This window comes from Bufo bufo, chromosome 2 (genome assembly GCF_905171765.1).
Source record: "Bufo bufo chromosome 2, aBufBuf1.1, whole genome shotgun sequence".
NCBI lineage: Eukaryota > Metazoa > Chordata > Amphibia > Anura > Bufonidae > Bufo > Bufo bufo.
Genome location: NC_053390.1, coordinates 114643328 through 114663989, shown reverse-complemented (window position 1 = coordinate 114663989; position 20662 = coordinate 114643328).

Genomic DNA, 20662 nt, shown 5'->3' with positions numbered 1-20662 from the left:
CCTTTTTGATCGCTTGCTGTTGCACTTTTTGTGATGTAAGGTGACAAAAATAGCTTTTTTGACACTTTTTTTAATTTTTATGGTGTTTATCGGACGGGGTCTATCATGTGATATATTTATAGAGACGGTTGTTACGGACGCGGTGACACCTAATATGTGTAGTTTATTTCATTCTTTCATTTTTTTTTATAGAAAAAGGCAATTTATTTTTTTAACCGGAAAATGCAAATGTGATCGCACACTACATCCAGCACTCTGCCCTCCATGCTGGACGAGACATTGGTTTATATTTTGGCCAAAGCATAGTAAGCCACTCACCGCGTCAAGGCTGTCTCATGAGTGGTCCCTAACTCTTGTTCCTACCTGTTCATGGGCCATGACAGCCACATAAAATCCAGGGAATGCAGGTCAGCATGCAAGCCAAGTACACTTTGCTTGTAACCCCGTCCGGTGCCATTACAGCTTTCATCGGATCCAGGGATGCAAGTACCAACATGCATGCTGAACCCACCATATACTTCTCCTGGAGCCAAATGGCTAATGGTAGGTTCTATACAAGCAGACTCAGTTTTATACTGACTTTAAAACCAGCCTCAAGGACAGATTAACTGGTCAGGTGTGCAATGACTCCAAGGAGATCGCCACGCCTCCAATATATACTACAAAGAAAAAAATAAGGGGTTGGGTCAGCACAACCTGCTGCAGGTGCAGATCACTATGGCGAAATACATATACAAACGGAAAATGCAAATGTGATCGCACACTACATCCAGCACTCTGCCCTCCATGCTGGACGAGACATTGGTTTATATTTTGGCCAAAGCATAGTAAGCCACTCACCGCGTCAAGGCTGTCTCATGAGTGGTCCCTAACTCTTGTTCCTACCTGTTCATGGGCCATGACAGCCACATAAAATCCAGGGAATGCAGGTCAGCATGCAAGCCAAGTACACTTTGCTTGTAACCCCGTCCGGTGCCATTACAGCTTTCATCGGATCCAGGGATGCAAGTACCAACATGCATGCTGAACCCACCATATACTTCTCCTGGAGCCAAATGGCTAATGGTAGGTTCTATACAAGCAGACTCAGTTTTATACTGACTTTAAAACCAGCCTCAAGGACAGATTAACTGGTCAGGTGTGCAATGACTCCAAGGAGATCGCCACGCCTCCAATATATACTACAAAGAAAAAAATAAGGGGTTGGGTCAGCACAACCTGCTGCAGGTGCAGATCACTATGGCGAAATACATATACAAACGGAAAATGCAAATGTGATCGCACACTACATCCAGCACTCTGCCCTCCATGCTGGACGAGACATTGGTTTATATTTTGGCCAAAGCATAGTAAGCCACTCACCGCGTCAAGGCTGTCTCATGAGTGGTCCCTAACTCTTGTTCCTACCTGTTCATGGGCCATGACAGCCACATAAAATCCAGGGAATGCAAGTCAGCATGCAAGCCAAGTACACTTTGCTTGTAACCCCGTCCGGTGCCATTACAGCTTTCATCGGATCCAGGGATGCAAGTACCAACATGCATGCTGAACCCACCATATACTTCTCCTGGAGCCAAATGGCTAATGGTAGGTTCTATACAAGCAGACTCAGTTTTATACTGACTTTAAAACCAGCCTCAAGGACAGATTAACTGGTCAGGTGTGCAATGACTCCAAGGAGATCGCCACGCCTCCAATATATACTACAAAGAAAAAAATAAGGGGTTGGGTCAGCACAACCTGCTGCAGGTGCAGATCACTATGGCGAAATACATATACAAACGGAAAATGCAAATGTGATCGCACACTACATCCAGCACTCTGCCCTCCATGCTGGACGAGACATTGGTTTATATTTTGGCCAAAGCATAGTAAGCCACTCACCGCGTCAAGGCTGTCTCATGAGTGGTCCCTAACTCTTGTTCCTACCTGTTCATGGGCCATGACAGCCACATAAAATCCAGGGAATGCAGGTCAGCATGCAAGCCAAGTACACTTTGCTTGTAACCCCGTCCGGTGCCATTACAGCTTTCATCGGATCCAGGGATGCAAGTACCAACATGCATGCTGAACCCACCATATACTTCTCCTGGAGCCAAATGGCTAATGGTAGGTTCTATACAAGCAGACTCAGTTTTATACTGACTTTAAAACCAGCCTCAAGGACAGATTAACTGGTCAGGTGTGCAATGACTCCAAGGAGATCGCCACGCCTCCAATATATACTACAAAGAAAAAAATAAGGGGTGGGTCAGCACAACCTGCTGCAGGTGCAGATCACTATGGCGAAATACATATACAAACGGAAAATGCAAATGTGATCGCACACTACATCCAGCACTCTGCCCTCCATGCTGGATGAGACATTGGTTTATATTTTGGCCAAAGCATAGTAAGCCACTCACCGCGTCAAGGCTGTCTCATGAGTGGTCCCTAACTCTTGTTCCTACCTGTTCATGGGCCATGACAGCCACATAAAATCCAGGGAATGCAGGTCAGCATGCAAGCCAAGTACACTTTGCTTGTAACCCCGTCCGGTGCCATTACAGCTTTCATCGGATCCAGGGATGCAAGTACCAACATGCATGCTGAACCCACCATATACTTCTCCTGGAGCCAAATGGCTAATGGTAGGTTCTATACAAGCAGACTCAGTTTTATACTGACTTTAAAACCAGCCTCAAGGACAGATTAACTGGTCAGGTGTGCAATGACTCCAAGGAGATCGCCACGCCTCCAATATATACTACAAAGAAAAAAATAAGGGGTTGGGTCAGCACAACCTGCTGCAGGTGCAGATCACTATGGCGAAATACATATACAAACGGAAAATGCAAATGTGATCGCACACTACATCCAGCACTCTGCCCTCCATGCTGGACGAGACATTGGTTTATATTTTGGCCAAAGCATAGTAAGCCACTCACCGCGTCAAGGCTGTCTCATGAGTGGTCCCTAACTCTTGTTCCTACCTGTTCATGGGCCATGACAGCCACATAAAATCCAGGGAATGCAGGTCAGCATGCAAGCCAAGTACACTTTGCTTGTAACCCCGTCCGGTGCCATTACAGCTTTCATCGGATCCAGGGATGCAAGTACCAACATGCATGCTGAACCCACCATATACTTCTCCTGGAGCCAAATGGCTAATGGTAGGTTCTATACAAGCAGACTCAGTTTTATACTGACTTTAAAACCAGCCTCAAGGACAGATTAACTGGTCAGGTGTGCATGACTCCAAGGAGATCGCCACGCCTCCAATATATACTACAAAGAAAAAAATAAGGGGTTGGGTCAGCACAACCTGCTGCAGGTGCAGATCACTATGGCGAAATACATATACAAACGGAAAATGCAAATGTGATCGCACACTACATCCAGCACTCTGCCCTCCATGCTGGACGAGACATTGGTTTATATTTTGGCCAAAGCATAGTAAGCCACTCACCGCGTCAAGGCTGTCTCATGAGTGGTCCCTAACTCTTGTTCCTACCTGTTCATGGGCCATGACAGCCACATAAAATCCAGGGAATGCAGGTCAGCATGCAAGCCAAGTACACTTTGCTTGTAACCCCGTCCGGTGCCATTACAGCTTTCATCGGATCCAGGGATGCAAGTACCAACATGCATGCTGAACCCACCATATACTTCTCCTGGAGCCAAATGGCTAATGGTAGGTTCTATACAAGCAGACTCAGTTTTATACTGACTTTAAAACCAGCCTCAAGGACAGATTAACTGGTCAGGTGTGCAATGACTCCAAGGAGATCGCCACGCCTCCAATATATACTACAAAGAAAAAAATGAGGGGTTGGGTCAGCACAACCTGCTGCAGGTGCAGATCACTATGGCGAAATACATATACAAACGGAAAATGCAAATGTGATCGCACACTACATCCAGCACTCTGCCCTCCATGCTGGATGAGACATTGGTTTATATTTTGGCCAAAGCATAGTAAGCCACTCACCGCGTCAAGGCTGTCTCATGAGTGGTCCCTAACTCTTGTTCCTACCTGTTCATGGGCCATGACAGCCACATAAAATCCAGGGAATGCAGGTCAGCATGCAAGCCAAGTACACTTTGCTTGTAACCCCGTCCGGTGCCATTACAGCTTTCATCGGATCCAGGGATGCAAGTACCAACATGCATGCTGAACCCACCATATACTTCTCCTGGAGCCAAATGGCTAATGGTAGGTTCTATACAAGCAGACTCAGTTTTATACTGACTTTAAAACCAGCCTCAAGGACAGATTAACTGGTCAGGTGTGCAATGACTCCAAGGAGATCGCCACGCCTCCAATATATACTACAAAGAAAAAAATAAGGCCCATGAACAGGTAGGAACAAGAGTTAGGGACCACTCATGAGACAGCCTTGACGCGGTGAGTGGCTTACTATGCTTTGGCCAAAATATAAACCAATGTCTCGTCCAGCATGGAGGGCAGAGTGCTGGATGTAGTGTGCGATCACATTTGCATTTTCCGTTTGTATATGTATTTCGCCATAGTGATGTGCACCTGCAGCAGGTTGTGCTGACCCAACCCCTTATTTTTTTCTTTGTAGTATATATTGGAGGCGTGGCGATCTCCTTGGAGTCATTGCACACCTGACCAGTTAATCTGTCCTTGAGGCTGGTTTTAAAGTCAGTATAAAACTGAGTCTGCTTGTATAGAACCTACCATTAGCCATTTGGCTCCAGGAGAAGTATATGGTGGGTTCAGCATGCATGTTGGTACTTGCATCCCTGGATCCGATGAAAGCTGTAATGGCACCGGACGGGGTTACAAGCAAAGTGTACTTGGCTTGCATGCTGACCTGCATTCCCTGGATTTTATGTGGCTGTCATGGCCCATGAACATTATTTTTTTAATTTACATTTTTTTTTTCATTTTTATTATTTTCACTTTCTTTTTTTATCAAGTCCCACTTGGATCATGAAGATCCAGTGAAGCTGATGGCTGTACTATACTTTGCAATGCTCTTGCATTGCAAAGTATAATACTATTAGATGCCCTGTAATGCCCTGTAGGTGGCAACAGCGGACGCTTTGCAAAAGGGCATGGCAACCATCGGGTGCCGCAATCACAGCGCTGCAGCCCCGATGGTTGAGAGAGGGAGCTCCCTCCCTCTATTAACCCCATAAATGCCGCAATCGCGGCATCTATGGGGTTACAGGAGAGTGTCAGCATAGAGCTGACACTCTCTGCAGATGGCGGCGGCTCAGTAATGTAGCCGCCGCGATCACAAACAGCAGGGGGATCGGGGGGTTCGGGGGCAGCGCTGGAAAGGGGGTGGGGGGATCGGGGGGGTATGGCCGCCAATATTGAGGGAGGCTGGGGCAGGAGGGGCGGGTGAGAATGAATGCATGGGGCGGGGAGGGGGCGGACCGCATCAGGGCAGCTGCCTGCCTCTAGAAGATGATCTGCAGACGGACACAAGGGGGGGGCTTGGAGGGGCACAGCCACAGATCGGGGGCACAGATGGGGGGGTATTATGAGGACCCTACCTGATTTCATGCTCTGATCTGCAGAGCGCAGATCAGAGCATGAAACCGGCATTTTTTTCACTGCCGCGATCCGATTGGTTAGTCTGCACAGACTAACCAATCGGATCGATTGTCGGCAAGGGGCCACTCTGATTGGTCCCTTGCCGGCATTACTGCACTGTATGCTGTCCGTGACAGCAGCAGGGCTCGGGCAGAAGCTTTAATCCAAGCGCTTTGCAGTGCTTGGATTAAAGAGCTGGTTTGACGTTTATACACGTGGTAGCTGCACGGGGTATGTGCAGCTATCACGTATATATACAGATTGCGGTCGGGAAGAAGTTAACCCAGAAACTGATGAAAAATGTGGATTAAATCTATAATTACAATAAAAAGGTGAGATGCCACTAGAGGAGCTGACATGAATGTTGATGGCAAACTCTGCTAGAGACAAAATCCTCTTGCACTTGTTTATCTTAAAATCTGCTCCAGTACCTGGTTGACTCTATCCGTTTGTCCATTTGTCTCAGAAAATAATGTGGATGAGAAGTACAGTTGGATTCCCAGTCGCTTACTAAATTCTCTCCAGAATCTCGAGACAAACTGAACTCCTCTATCTGAGACAATGGAGCTGGGTATCCCATATCATTTGAGAATATTGTTGACAAACAAGGTAGCTAATTTTTTAGCGTCAGGCAGTTTCTTTAACAAAATTAGGTGACACATTTTAGAGAACCTATCAATGACCACCCAATGACCTTCCAACCTTCTAGCCATCTTCTCCCCCAACAGCTTCACCTTTCCCATTGATAAACCGTAAAGACCACAGAAAAATCAGTCCTCTTCTCCAGGAACCCAAACCCCTCCTTCCTACACCAGCTCTTGAGCCATTTGTTAATCTCCCTAATCTCCCGCTGCCTTTCTTGAGTGGCTCATGGTACAGGTAGTATTTCAGAAAATACTTCCTTTGAGATCCTTGCCCTGAGCTTGCAACATTTTTAAATACACTCCACCTACCAGTGGCGTAGGGATCGCTATAGCAGCCATAGCAATGGCTATGGGGCCCTACGCCACTGGGGGCCAGGGCTGCCGGCTGAGGATTTAAAAAAATGTATGTGGCGAGTGGGTGGCGTTACGATCCCCCATCCCCCCCATCATTGGTGGCAGCGGCAGTTCTGATCGGAGTCCCAGCAGTGTAATGCTGGGGCTCCGATCGGTTACCATGGCAGCCAGGACGCTACTGAAGTCCTGTCTGCCATGGCCAGTTACTCTGCAGCAATATACTTACATGCGCTGTGGCCACCCGGCGCTTCTTCTTGTAACTCATCACAGGTCTGTGCGGCGCATTGCTATAAGACCTGTGAGTTACAAGAAGAAGGAGCGTCGGGCGGCACTGGGGGCTGATGGAGAGGGTACTGGGGGCTGGTGAGAGGCACTGGAGGCTGATGGAGATGCACTGACTGGGGGCTGATGGAGAGGCACTGGGGGGCCACTGGTGAGAGGCACTGGGAACTGATGGAGAGGCACTGGGGGCTGGTGAGAGGCACTGGGGGCTGGTGAGAGGCACTGGGGGCTGATAGAGAGGCACTGAGGGCTAATGGAGAGGCACTAGGGGCTGGTGAGAGGCACTGGGGGCTGATGGAGAGGCTACTGGGGGCTGCTATGAGGCTACTGGGGGCTGCTATAAGGCTACTGGGGGTTGCTATAAGGCTACTGGGGGTTGCTATAAGGCATGGGGCTCTTATCTGAGGTCTGATTGGGGGTCATTCATATTGGGGTCTGAGCTGAGGTGTTATCTGAGGTCTTATTGGGGTCTTATTAACATTGTGGATCTTATTGGAGCTGTTAGCTGAGGTCTGATTAACATTTGGGGCATGATTGGTGGTCTGACCTGAGGTATAATGAATTTTTTTTTTCCGGAGCAGCTTGGAGAAAAAAGGCCTCACAGCACCCCTGAGGCCAAGCCTGTCAGCACCCCTGAGGCCAAGCCTGCCAGCACCCCTGAGGCCAAGCCAGCCAGCACCCCTGAGGCCAAGCCACCCAGCACCCCTGAGGCCAAGCCACCCAGCACCCCTGAGGGCAAGCCAGCCAGCACCCCTGAAGCCAAGCCAGCCAGCACCCCTGAGGCTAAGCCAGCCAGCACCCCTGAGGCTAAGCCAGCCAGCACCCCTGAGTCTTCAGAACTGTAAGTAAATTATATATAAGGGGAGCTTATAATGTGAAAGAGACTAATTATGTCTGAACAGACATATAGCGCAAATTCCAGTTTTTGTTTATCTTTTATGTTGCACTGAATTTTCTGCAAAATATATATATATATACAGTACAGACCAAAAGTTTGGACACACCTTCTCATTTAAAGAGTTTTCTTTATTTTCATGACTATGAAGGCATCAAAACTATGAATTAACACATGTGGAATTATATACATAACAAACAAGTGTGAAACAACTGAAAATATGTCATATTCTAGGTTCTTCAAAGTAGCCACCTTTTACTTTGATTACTGCTTTGCACACTCTTGGCATTCTCTTGATGAGCTTCAAGAGGTAGTCCCCTGAAATGGTCTTCCAACAGTCTTGAAGGAGTTCCCAGAGATGCTTAGCACTTGTTGGCCCTTTTGCCTTCACTCTGCGGTCCAGCTCACCCCAAACCATCTCGATTGGGTTCAGGTCCGGTGACTGTGGAGGCCAGGTCATCTGGCGCAGCACCCCATCACTCTCCTTCATGGTCAAATAGCCCTTACTTTCAAAGTTTTCCCAATTTTTCGGCTGACTGACTGACCTTCATTTCTTAAAGTAATGATGGCCACTCGTTTTTCTTTACTTAGCTGCTTTTTTCTTGCCATAATACAAATTCTAACAGTCTATTCAGTAGGACTATCAGCTGTGTATCCACCTGACTTCTCCTCAACGCAACTGATGGTCCCAACCCCATTTATAAGGCAAGAAATACCACTTATTAAACCTGACAGGGCACACCTGTGAAGTGAAAACCATTGAAGCTCATCAAGAGAATGCCGAGAGTGTGCAAAGCAGTAATCAAAGCAAAAGGTGGCTACTTTGAAGAACCTAGAATATGACATATTTTCAGTTGTTTCACACTTGTATATAATTCCACATGTGTTAATTCATAGTTTTGATGCCTTCGGTGTGAATGTACAATTTTCATAGTCATGAAAATAAAGAAAACTCTTTGAATGAGAAGGTGTGTCCAAACTTTTGGTCTGTACTGTATATATATATATTTTTTTTTGGGGGGGGGGGGGGGGGTCGGGGTGGCAGTGGATATTAGGTGAGTTCCCACACTTTTTTTCCAAGGACTTGACCCCTGGAGTGGTCCTGCAGTCTGGGCGGCAGTTCTGACTAGTCCTACTTTAGTACACAGACATTTAGATTCATACATTTCCTACACTGGCACAAATGCATTGCCAGTGACCAACTGTCTGTGCTCAGTCCTACACGTAACTGTCGCAAGTGCATGAGGAGCTGCGGATGTGGCAGCGAGGTCCGAGAGGTATGTGGGGGTGGGAGATCCGGGGGGGGGGGGCATACATTTTTTTTGCTATGGGGCCCAGTCATTTATAGCTACGCCCCTGCCACCTACCTCTAACTTTGTCATTGGTTCCAATGTCGACCATAACCCTTGGGTTTTCGTCAACCCCTCCCAGTAATCTGTCAACCCGATCCGTGATATGTCGAACTCGAGTGACAGGAAGACAACACACCATTCATTGATCCCGGTCTTTGTGACAGATCGCCCTATCTGTATCCCTAATGATTGAGTCTCCCACTACCATCACCTCTCTGGCCTGCCAGCTATCCTGGTCCCCTGCTTATTGGAGCTGACATTCCCCGGGCTCGCAGAGGTATTGCTCTCCCTGAACTGACCCCCCCCCCCCCCTCATCTGCCAACCTTCCAAACTTGTTGGGGTGTATCAAATCATGGCTAGCCTCCCTGGTTCTATTCCCTCTACCCTGCTTTCTGACTGTTACCCAGCTAGCTACCTCACTTTCATTATCCTCCATACTGCCACCCTCCCCTTTTCTACCCCATAGAGTATCTGATCAGTGAGCAGAAAACTCTTTTCCATATTGTCAACGAATCTCAGTCTTGAAATTAGCTTATTTACATAGAGTTGGGATTCCAAACATGCAATTTGCTCACATTTTGTTCAAAAATATTCTCCCTTCACTGTTCCAGTACTGCTTACATTTCACAAGATGTGCACTTGCCTGCCTTGTCAATGATGGAGCACATACTTGGGGATTTCTGGGGATTACACCAGAAAAGAGAAAAAAGAAAAAAAAATAGAATAATACAGTGCAATGAGAATGATAGACAACTGAATTAATATACTCCCCTCCTAAAGTCTCTGAATCTAAAGTGACTTATCATAAAGGGGTATTCTCATCTGAGATATGCCTCATTGTTTGATAGGTGCGGGTCCCACCTACACCAAGAACGGAGACGGGAAGGTGGTGGCTGGAGGACCCCAGGTTATCCTGTGTCCAGCCACCACCAAGCGTTCCCCCCATAGTAATGAATAGGAGCGCACTTCACTTGTGCAGCCACTGCTCCCATTCATTTCTATAGGGCCGACGGAAATAGCCGAGCCATCACTCAGCTATTTTCGGCAGCCTCACAGAAATTAATGGAGGGAGGCTGCGCATGCGCGGTGCGCCCCCTACACAACTTTTGGGACTTCCGTTCTTGGTGTAGTTGCGCGGCTTCCAGATTAAAAAAAAACTTTAAGTCACACACTTAAAATAAACCCACACTTGCGAACAAACACTCGCACGCTCCTAAGCTCCCGTTTTCAGACTACTCCAAGCCAGACTGCTAATTTTTTTCTTCTCTAAATTCAAAGGTAGATTTTTCCACTTTTACTTTTAAGAATATGTTTTCATGAATCAGAAACCCTTTGATTGACCCTCTTTAAACATCTGATGCTAAAATGTGAGTTCTGAATAAAATATAATACAGTACCCTAACATACACTGCTCAAAAAAATAAAGGGAACACTTAAACAACACAATGTAACTCCAAGTCAATCACACTTCTGTGAAATCAAACTGTCCACTTAGGAAGCAACACTGAGTGACAATCAATTTCACATGCTGTTGTGCAAATAGATAGACAACAGGTGGAAATTATAGGCAATTAGCAAGACACCCCCAATAAAGGAGTGGTTCTGCAGGTGGTGACCACAGACCATTCCTCAGTTTCTATGCTTCCTGGCAGATGTTTTGGTCACTTTTGAATGCTGGCAGTGCTTTCACTCTAGTGGTAGCATGAGACGGAGTCTACAACCCACACAAGTGGCTCAGGTAGTGCAGCTTATCCAGGAAGGCACATCAATGCGAGCTGTGGCAAGAAGGTTTGCTGTGTCTGTCAGCGTAGTGTCCAGAGCATGGAGGCGCTACCAGGAGACAGGCCAGTACATCAGGAGACGTGGAGGAGGCCGTAAGAGGGGAACAACCCAGCAGCAGGACCGCTACCTCCGCCTTTGTGCAAGGACGAACAGGAGGAGCACTGCCAGAGCCCTGCAAAATGACCTCCAGCAGGCCACAAATGTGCATGTGTCTGCTCAAACGGTCAGAAACAGACTCCATGAGGGTGATATGAGGGCTCAATGTCCACAGGTGGGGGTTGTGCTTACAGCCCAACACTGTGCAGGACGTTTGGCATTTGCCAGAGAACACCAAGATTGGCAAATTTGCCACTGGCGCCCTGTGCTCTTCACAGATGAAAGCAGGTTAACACTGAGCACATGTGACAGACGTGACAGAGTCTGGAGACGCCGTGGAGAACGTTCTGCTGCCTGCAACATCCTCCAGCATGACCGGTGTGGCATTGGGTCAGTAATGGTGTGGGGTGGCATTTCTTTGGAGGGCCGCACAGCCCTCCATGTGCTCGCCAGAGGTAGCCTGTCTGCCATTAGGTACCGAGATGAGATCCTCAGACCCCTTGTGAGACCATATGCTGGTGCGGTTGGCCCTGGGTTCCTCCTAATGCAAGACAATGCTAGAACTCATGTGGCTGGAGTGTGTCAGCAGTTCCTGCAAGACGAAGGCATTGATGCTATGGACTGGCCCGCTCGTTCCCCAGACCTGAATCCAATTGAGCACATCTAGGACATCATGTCTCGCTCTATCCACCAACGTCACGTTGAACCACAGACTGTCCAGGAGTTGGCAGATGCTTTAGTCCAGGTCTGGGAGGAGATCCCTCAGGAGATCGTCCGCCACCTCATTAGGAGCATGCACAGGCGTTGTAGGGAGGTCATACAGGCACGTGGAGGCCACACACACTACTGAGCCTCATTTTGACTTGTTTTAAGGACATTACATCAAAGTTGGATCAGCCTGTAGTGTGTTTTTTCACTTTAATTTTAAGTGTGACTCCAAATCCAGACCTCCATGGGTTGAAAAATTTGATTTCCATTTTTTTATTTTTGTGTGATTTTGTTGTCAGCACATTCAACTATGTAAAGAACAAAGTATTTCAGAAGAATATTTAATTAATTCAGATATAGGATGTGTTATTTTTGTGTTCCATTTATTTTTTTGAGCAGTGTATTTCACAATGATTCTCAGTCTTCAGTATTGCATATGTAGAATAAAACAGGGGGTTTCTCTAAATAATTAGAGATCAGTTTAAATAAATTGTACTAAATGCCCCTTTGTGTTCTTATTATGGTTCTGTACGTGTGTGAAGAAATGCTTTTATTGTGGTTTACTGCACCTAAAGAAAATCAGTGCAAACAAGCTGGTATAGTCTTAGTACGGGGCGCCAGGGCAGTCTTGTACACACAATGATGGCCATTTATTAACATATAGATTATATTACAGTTTTCATTTTACCTCCAGTAAAGCCTCTCCAGGAATAAAATGTGTAAAAAGGAAAATGTTAACTTATTTAACCCTTCCTTTCACACTGCAATGTGGAAAGTTTCTAGACTCCCTTGTAAACAGGTAATAGGAACACTACGTAAGAACCAGACATAGGGTTCCTTCATAGATACTATTTTCACAAAAACTTTAAAAGCTGGTAAGCAGCACCATGCATTTCACATATTTTTTTACGATGTTTTCATGACTTTTCATAATGTTTTTGATGACTTTTTTATTCTGCAACTTTTAAACTTGTACTACAGAGAAGCTGTCGAAAATACATCACAAACCCAAATGCTGGGTGTATAGTGTTATGTCGTCTACAGTATATATTTAACTATAGACTTTAAAGTAAAATCTGGCAGTCGAATTTGTCACAAAATGAGTTGTGAAAAATGCCATTTTAATATTTTGTATTCCAAATTAATATCATATTATATTCCATTTGCACCAGAATGTATCAGTATTTGTGCATGGAAGTGAAAAGCGAATGTGGCTTGCTATACCGTATTTATGAATTCTCTAGAGCCCTACACAAACCCTGGTTTAGATAATGTGCCTTACTATAAACCATTGCTAATTGTAGGATAATATAGTTATTAGAGATGAGCGAATTTCATATTTTGGAATTCGTTCACGCTTCGTTTGGTGGTAAAAGCAGAATTGCGTTATGGATTTCGTTACCACGGGACATAGTGCAATTCTATGACGGAATGCTTAACGGAATTCCATTAGAGGCATTCCGTTATTCATTTTGTCATAATAGAAGTCTATGGGCTGCAAAACGGATCCGTCCCATTTTCGTTATGCAGCGGAGTCCTCTTCCGTCATAGAATTGCGTTATGGTCTGTGGTAACGGAATCCATACCGCAATTCTGCTTTTATCACCAAATGAAGCGTGAACGAATTTCAAAATATGAAATTCGTTCATTTCTAATAATTATGTATGTTGCATTAAATGACAAACGTACAGTATGCCAGTAAATTTGTTAGAACATGCTCCACCTTGCTATAGCACATGCTCATGCTCCAACACAAGATACAATTATGCAGTTTTTTATATATGTGACCATAGATTGCATCATCCAACATTAAAAGCGTTTTACAAGCTATTCAAAAATGTTCCTAAGTATGCTCCGTTGACGCTTCCAGCACCTGGCTCTCTGTCAGTCTTTGTTTACACGACTGCAGTGGGGAAGCGCCATAAACCTCATGTGATAGCAGCTAATCACTGGCCTCAGGGATCTTGTGTCGTATATTACCCAGACCAGTGATTGGCTGCAGCAGTCACATGAGGTATACAGGCACGTTACCTCTGCAGTAATCTTACATGGTTTTCAAGCGACAGTGGAGGCTACACTGTTCTCGACAGCAGTATACTTGTTATACTATGGGTACTTTCACACTTGGGTTAAAGTTTTCCGGTATTGAGTTCCGTCCTCGGGGCTCAATACCGGGAAAAAAAGGATCAGTTTTATCCTAATGCATTCTGAATGGAACGCATTCCATCCAGGATGCATCAGTTCAGTCCCTCTTACGTTTTTTGGATTGAGAAAATACCGCAGCATGCTGCAGTTTTCTCCCTGGCCAAAAATTATGATCACTTAGGCCTCATGCACACGGCCGTGTTCCGTGGCCGAGAGCGGTCCGTGGTAGCACGGCCAGGATTCCAGTTGAGAGCAGGAGCTCATGCCGCCTCTGCACTACAGTAATACACTCGTATAGTGTATTACTGTAGTGCAGCGGCGGCATGAAGCGCACGGCGTCATAGCAACCAATGATGCCGTGCGCTCCTGCTCTCAACAGGAATCCTGGCCGTGTTACCACGGACCGCTCTCGGCCGCGGAACACGGCCGTGTGCATGAGGCCTTACAGGAATGCCGTATCTGGCATTAATTTACATTGAAGTGTATTGGTGCCGGAACCTGCATTAAGTGTTCCAGAAAAACGGATCCGGTTTTCCGGTCTGCGCGCGCGCAGACTTTTAAAGATGCAAAAAAAAATTATACTGGATCCGTTTTTTCAGGATGACACCGGAAAGACGGATCCGGTATTGCAATGCATTTGCGTCCGGATTGCCGGATTCGGCAGGCAGTTCCGGTGACGGAACTGCCTGCTGGAATCCTCTGCTGCAAGTGTAAAAGTACGCTATCTTTTTGACTTTGGAGGTGGAATTGAAGTAGAACAATTGGTTCAATTATATGATATTTTTTAAGATGAAAAAAGATTGAGATTCCTCAGTGGTTGATGATAGTTTAAAAAATGTACAGAATCCTTTCACATCGTTAGTGAACGGTTATGGTGGAAGAATATGTCAATGAGGCTCTGGGCTGAGCAATCTCCCTGCCCTATATGCTGCTCATTGCCGAATACATGATAGATGGTTACTTTAAACTATAAACTTATGAGGTTTGTTTTTTGCTGTGTTGAAGTCTGGAGGAGCTGTAGATTAATGACATCTCCAAGTGTCATTATTTCGGGCTGTCAGTTCAGCTGACGTGTGTCAGTGACCCTATCACAGCATTTGTCTCATGCAACAATGAAACCATCACGCTTCTATGAGCCTGCGCTTTGCCTTACCATATGTGCTAGTGAAACATTGCCATCTGGATTACATAGGTTAAGCCCAAGGAAAACAAATGCATTCAGCAATTTATGCAAAGACAATGAAAAGCGATCCAAGGGCAAAGGATTGTGTGCAGAAGCTTCTATCACATTCAAATGTATCTATGAAGCCACTTTTTTTTTCGAGTTCTTCCACATCTCTCCTGTTTCCCCATGATAGACACATCAGAAGCTTCTCTTTCTACAATATAGTCCTTTCATGTTTGATTCTCCATCACTTTAGGCATACCATTCACAATGCAATATTTATTAGAAAGCATCCTTTCTTAAAAGGCTTGCAAAATCCGCATATAGTTACTGGAACATAGCAATACTACATACTACTTACATTTACATATTAAATCAAATAACTAACCATTTGAATAGTTGGGTTGAAGCATAAGTATCATGATAGCATAGCACATGATAGTTCCTGGAGCAAAGGGAGACAGAAAATAATGGCAGCTCTGAGCTGCCACAGGTTTCTGTTTGGGCGGGCAGACTGTCGGAGGATGAGGGATGCATAATATATGATGAGGGATGCATCTTCTGGCAGCACAGGGACTATCAAGTCCGGCGCAGAAAGCTCCAGTACTGATGTCTCCCCCTATATATCAATCTGCTTAGCTCCTCCTGTTCTATAACATGCTGCCAGCAGATTAGCCTGCATTTTCAATGTGAAACTTTAAAGGGGTTGTGCCATCTGGAAATGTATGGCATGTCCACAAGATAGGCAAAACATGTCTGATAGGTGCAGGACAGGTCCAAACTCTGGAACCTACTTCTAACTCAAGAACAAGACCCCATATATTGTGAATATGCCGTACATGTCCACAAAGGAATACCCTTTCAACGGGGTTCTCCAGGATTTAACAATTGATGATCAATAATTAGTATAGATTATCAATATTGTTGTTGCAAACGTTTAGGAAAAGTCCCCTTAAGTCAGGACTTCACCTCAAGTTATCTGTGAGTTCTGAAACATGAAGTAAGTTGTCCTCTAAGGAAACTGAGATTTTCTATCTGGGAAGAGACATTTACAGGGAGAGTGTTTAAGGATAGTGCCTGCTGTGCTCACAAGCGCCAGCTTTCAGATGTTTTAAACAGCAGAGGCCCAGGACTATTGTCTGCGATCAGCGGTAATGCCAATCGCAGATATTTAATCTCTCAGATGTCATATTCAAATGTGACCTTTAGGCTTGAGCAAATTGAGCTTCGGATGATAGATCCGAAGTCGATCCGCTCAAACACTTTGTTTAATACTGTACGAAGACCTGTCTCCTTACAGCATTAAATTGTATTGCCTTTGTGGAGACAGGACTCCAAACAGCATTAAAACTATGTGTTTGAACGAAACAACTTTGGATATAAGATCCGAAACTCGATTCGCTCAACACTAGTGACCTTGCCATCTGAGTCCCACCATACAGGCTCTGTAAACAAGGCCATCTGCTTAAAGGAGTTCTCTTTGAATGTTATCAACATGGCCTCCATGAGCCCTTCATAGAAAGTGAGTAGGATGGGTTTCCTACACTTCTACACCTCCCCATTCCTATTAGGCTGCTCAGCCATAACGGAAGATGTATTGTAGAGCAGAGTTCCTGCTCTATGATATGTAGCACTGGAGAAAAAGTACATAAGATATGCTGTCAGGTTGAACATTCGGGGAGCACATCTCATCAGTGTGAAATTACTGCAGCTCCCAGTGCAGTATTGTGATGTCCAGCCACCCTCAAACCTCCCTAAGCAGCTGTAGAAGGGGAGGCAATCCATCCTAGTCACATACCAAGACAGGTTGCTTGAGGACATTTGATAACACTCCTCGAGAACCCCTTTAAGGCCTCATGCAAATAAATCAGACTAGGATACATATGTTACAAATCTCATCGTGACTCAATCCTGTCGCGAATTTCAGCATTCATGTTAAACTGCATTAATGCCAATGAGAGATCCTTAGATAGATTTGCCTGCAGAATATATTTATACTGTATGCACAGAGAACAGAACTACAGCATCACGGGCTATTCTTTTATTTCTACTTCCTCGCACTAATTTAGGTATGTGGCTCAAGTTATCTTTGTACTAACACAAGATCCAGAAAAACCTTTCTTAATTACATTAATTTGAAAGCAATTACAAATCTACCATGTCAGAATCATGTTTTCAAGTAGAGAAGTAGGAAACATGAGTCACCAATCTAGGAGCTGCGGTGGTAAAGGAAGGAAACCTGCCCAGCAAGATAAAGTGATTAGCAATCAAATCCTATTAAGAGAATTACCTTCAAGACTTCCTGAACCCTCCCGCACTGCCTGAAACTTCCTTCTACCATTAAAGAAGAATACTTTGCTAAGTCAGAGATGGAGAATATTTTATTTGTATTTTGATACTAACAAATTCCTGGTTTCCTGATGGTCTGGTTTTTATAAAAATAGAAAAAAAGGCATCTGCAGCTGTCTTTCTTTAGACACCATTTTGGATGGGGGAAACATCAGACCACTTGTTTTTAATATGACATTTTAATTTTTAACGTGACTGTCAATGAATGAACTTATTCCAAGTTGTATTTTAATGTGTATCAAAGCTAAGGGCTTATTAGCATATTGACCAAGATTCATAATGAATTAATCTCCAGGAACTTTAGTTGGACACATCGCTGGACAAATAGCCCAATAGACACAAGAATACATTATTAAGGAACTAGATGCATATAAGACGAACGCCAACTTTTTTCTATTATTTTAGTTTTTAGAAGAACGAGGCAACCAATAAAATGGGATGGTTATGAGTAATGTTTTAAAATCATGTCAACCAAGTCTATATTACACATGGGCAGATATCAGCTGATTATCATCAGGATGCCCTCACCCAGGGAGATACAGTAATTAGTATGCAAAGGTCTACAAGAGACGGATTGTCAACTCTATCTCACATACTGTTCTGGAGAATGCTGGGAATTGTAGTTTCACAACAGCTGGAGTGCCGAAGGTTGCCCGCCTATACACAAGAAGCATTCTAGTGTAGAATATTTCCTTAATATGATGCAGGACTTAGGCCTCAATTTGGCTACTTGAGATGCCTAAAGCTCCATAGTATGGAGTGATAGGGACTGCTGTGAGGCTTTGTGCACATAGGACTAAAGCAGGCCACTCATTAGGGATATCAAGATATAAATTTTTATGAATGATTCGTCATTCATGGTTGGTCTGTAAGGGTTGTTGGATGAGAAAAAGATAATTTGCAATGACAAAATCATGAATCAATCTGTGATACGTGGTAAATGTCATGTCGCCTGGTCTGGGTTTCAATTGATAGGACTAAAGTTGAGCAAGCTTCGAAATACTCATTCCCCCAATGATTTGGTCGATTAGCAGCCAATTTCGAATCAGTCCAAAACCTGAATTGAAAAGGCCCCAATTTCATTGAAATTCATGTATGAAACTTGGGTTTTCCTAGATTTGTATCCAACCATTTTCAAGGTCTTTAATGTCAAGGCAGCAGTAGCAATGTCAAAGTGACAGTAACAAATAAGGCTAAGGCTAAATGGAAGGTAGCCAATGCTAACAAACAGCTTGTTACTGCACTGTCAGATTTTTTTAAAATAAATTACTTGCCTACTGCCCCATTGACTTTATACAATATGTCATGGCAGTAGGCTGTTAAATTTAATCTGACTTATAAAAGAATCAGATTACATTACACGTGGTAGTATACAGCTATGGTGACAGTGAAGACAACTGGCCTAAATACATTGATAAATCTCCTGCTTTGCATCTATTACAAAGCTGGGATGGAGAGGGGGAACATTATGCAGTTACCATTAGCTGTAATTATTTGTTTGCACTGAATTCTCCCTAAGGCTGGATGCATGCAATGCTTTACCTAGGGAAGAGAAAACGGAGTTCAGCTTTGGGTCCCCCTTTCCCTGGCCCTTGTAGCCGCCGCTTCGTCTGCATTCCATTGAAGGTACACCGCTGGCCATCAATATTTGATTAGCTGGGTACAACTCTCACTACTGTTTTGTCTCATTCAAGTGAGTTAGACTAAGATGAAATAATAGGCACAGACAATACCTAAAGTCATGAGTTGTGGCAAGAAAACAATACTTGCTGGAGCTCCAACAGCTAGTAATGGGAATGCTAAGAGTTGGACCTCCAACGATCTAATTTTGACGGTCCATCCTAAGGATAAGCCATCAATTTTGGTAATAATGTACACTATAGGGAGCCCATTATTTTCACCACGTGAACAAAGGTCATATTATTATCTCTTATTCATTATACACATTATTATGACCACTTCCTACTTTTGACTTCGGCAGCTCATGAAGGAAGACGTGTGGTGAGCTGGCTTGGTGGGTATATAAGGTGTGTGATAGGCTGTCTGCATACATATTTCTCGTTGCTGTCATGGGTGAAAGGAGTGATTTATAAGAGTTTCAGAAAGGCATGAATATTGGCTTTGGGGCCAAAGGTGGCAGTATTTATGAAATTGCGCTGTGGTAAAAGTGTATCTTGAGTGGACAAATGGCACAATTGTAAATAAGTAAGGTGGAAATTTCGGAGCTCCATATGCCACTGATGTGAAAGGCTATAGTGTTGCAGCTCACAGCCAAAATGAACCAGGGATCTAACAAACATGTGTCTTCAACAACAGTTCAGTAAAACCTACTGTGTCTGGGGATTTGAAGCAGAAGGATGGTCACTGCACCTCTGCTAACAAAGTTGCTTGGGAACAAAAAGGCTTTGATTTTCATGGCTATATCAGAGTTGGACCTCCACCGATTGGCGTGTCAAGTGAGAAAAAATAAGAGAAAAAACTCCCTGCAACCATTGTTGGAAGAACACTAGTGATGAGCGGCAGGGGTCATATTCGAATTTGCGATATTTCGCTAATATTTTGTAGAATATTCAGCGAATATTCGCAAATTTGAATATTCGTTATATTCTACATTATTTTACTTAAAAATTTGGCAATGTAATGATCGCGTAATAAGCGAATATTACGCAATCAATACAGGCGTGGGTCAAAAAGGAATATATAGCACTATATTCGATATAGTGCTATACAGTATATTCATTTTTTAGAATATTCGTCATTTTTTTCCATCTGAAGTTATGATTCCTCCCTGCTTAAGTTGCTTGTCAAGCAATTTAAGCAGGGAGGAATCATGACTTCAGATGGAAAAAAATTACAAATATTCTAAAAAACTAATATATAGAACTATATTGAATATAGTGCTATATATTCCTTTTGGACCCACGCCTCTATTGATTGCGTAATATTCACATATTATGCGATCATTACATTGCCGATTTTTCGAGTAAAAGAAAATGACGAATATTTAAAAAAACGAATATATAGCACTATATTCTAAATATTTGCAAATTCTCGAAGTTGCGATAAATATTTGGATTTCGAATATTCGCGCTCAACACTTAAGAACACAAGCTGGTGGTGACAGTGTTCTGGTCTAGGGAATGTTTTTGTGGCATTCTCTGGGACCACTCATCCATGTGGAAGACACCCTCAACCGATTTATGTAGGAGGGAATCTATCCTTGCACATCCAATGTACAGAGACCATGTACGGAGTCCACAAGCTTACCTATCGTTACACTGAAAACTGTTACGCCTCTGACCATTAAAGGGGTTGGCCCATTTGGGACATTGACAGCA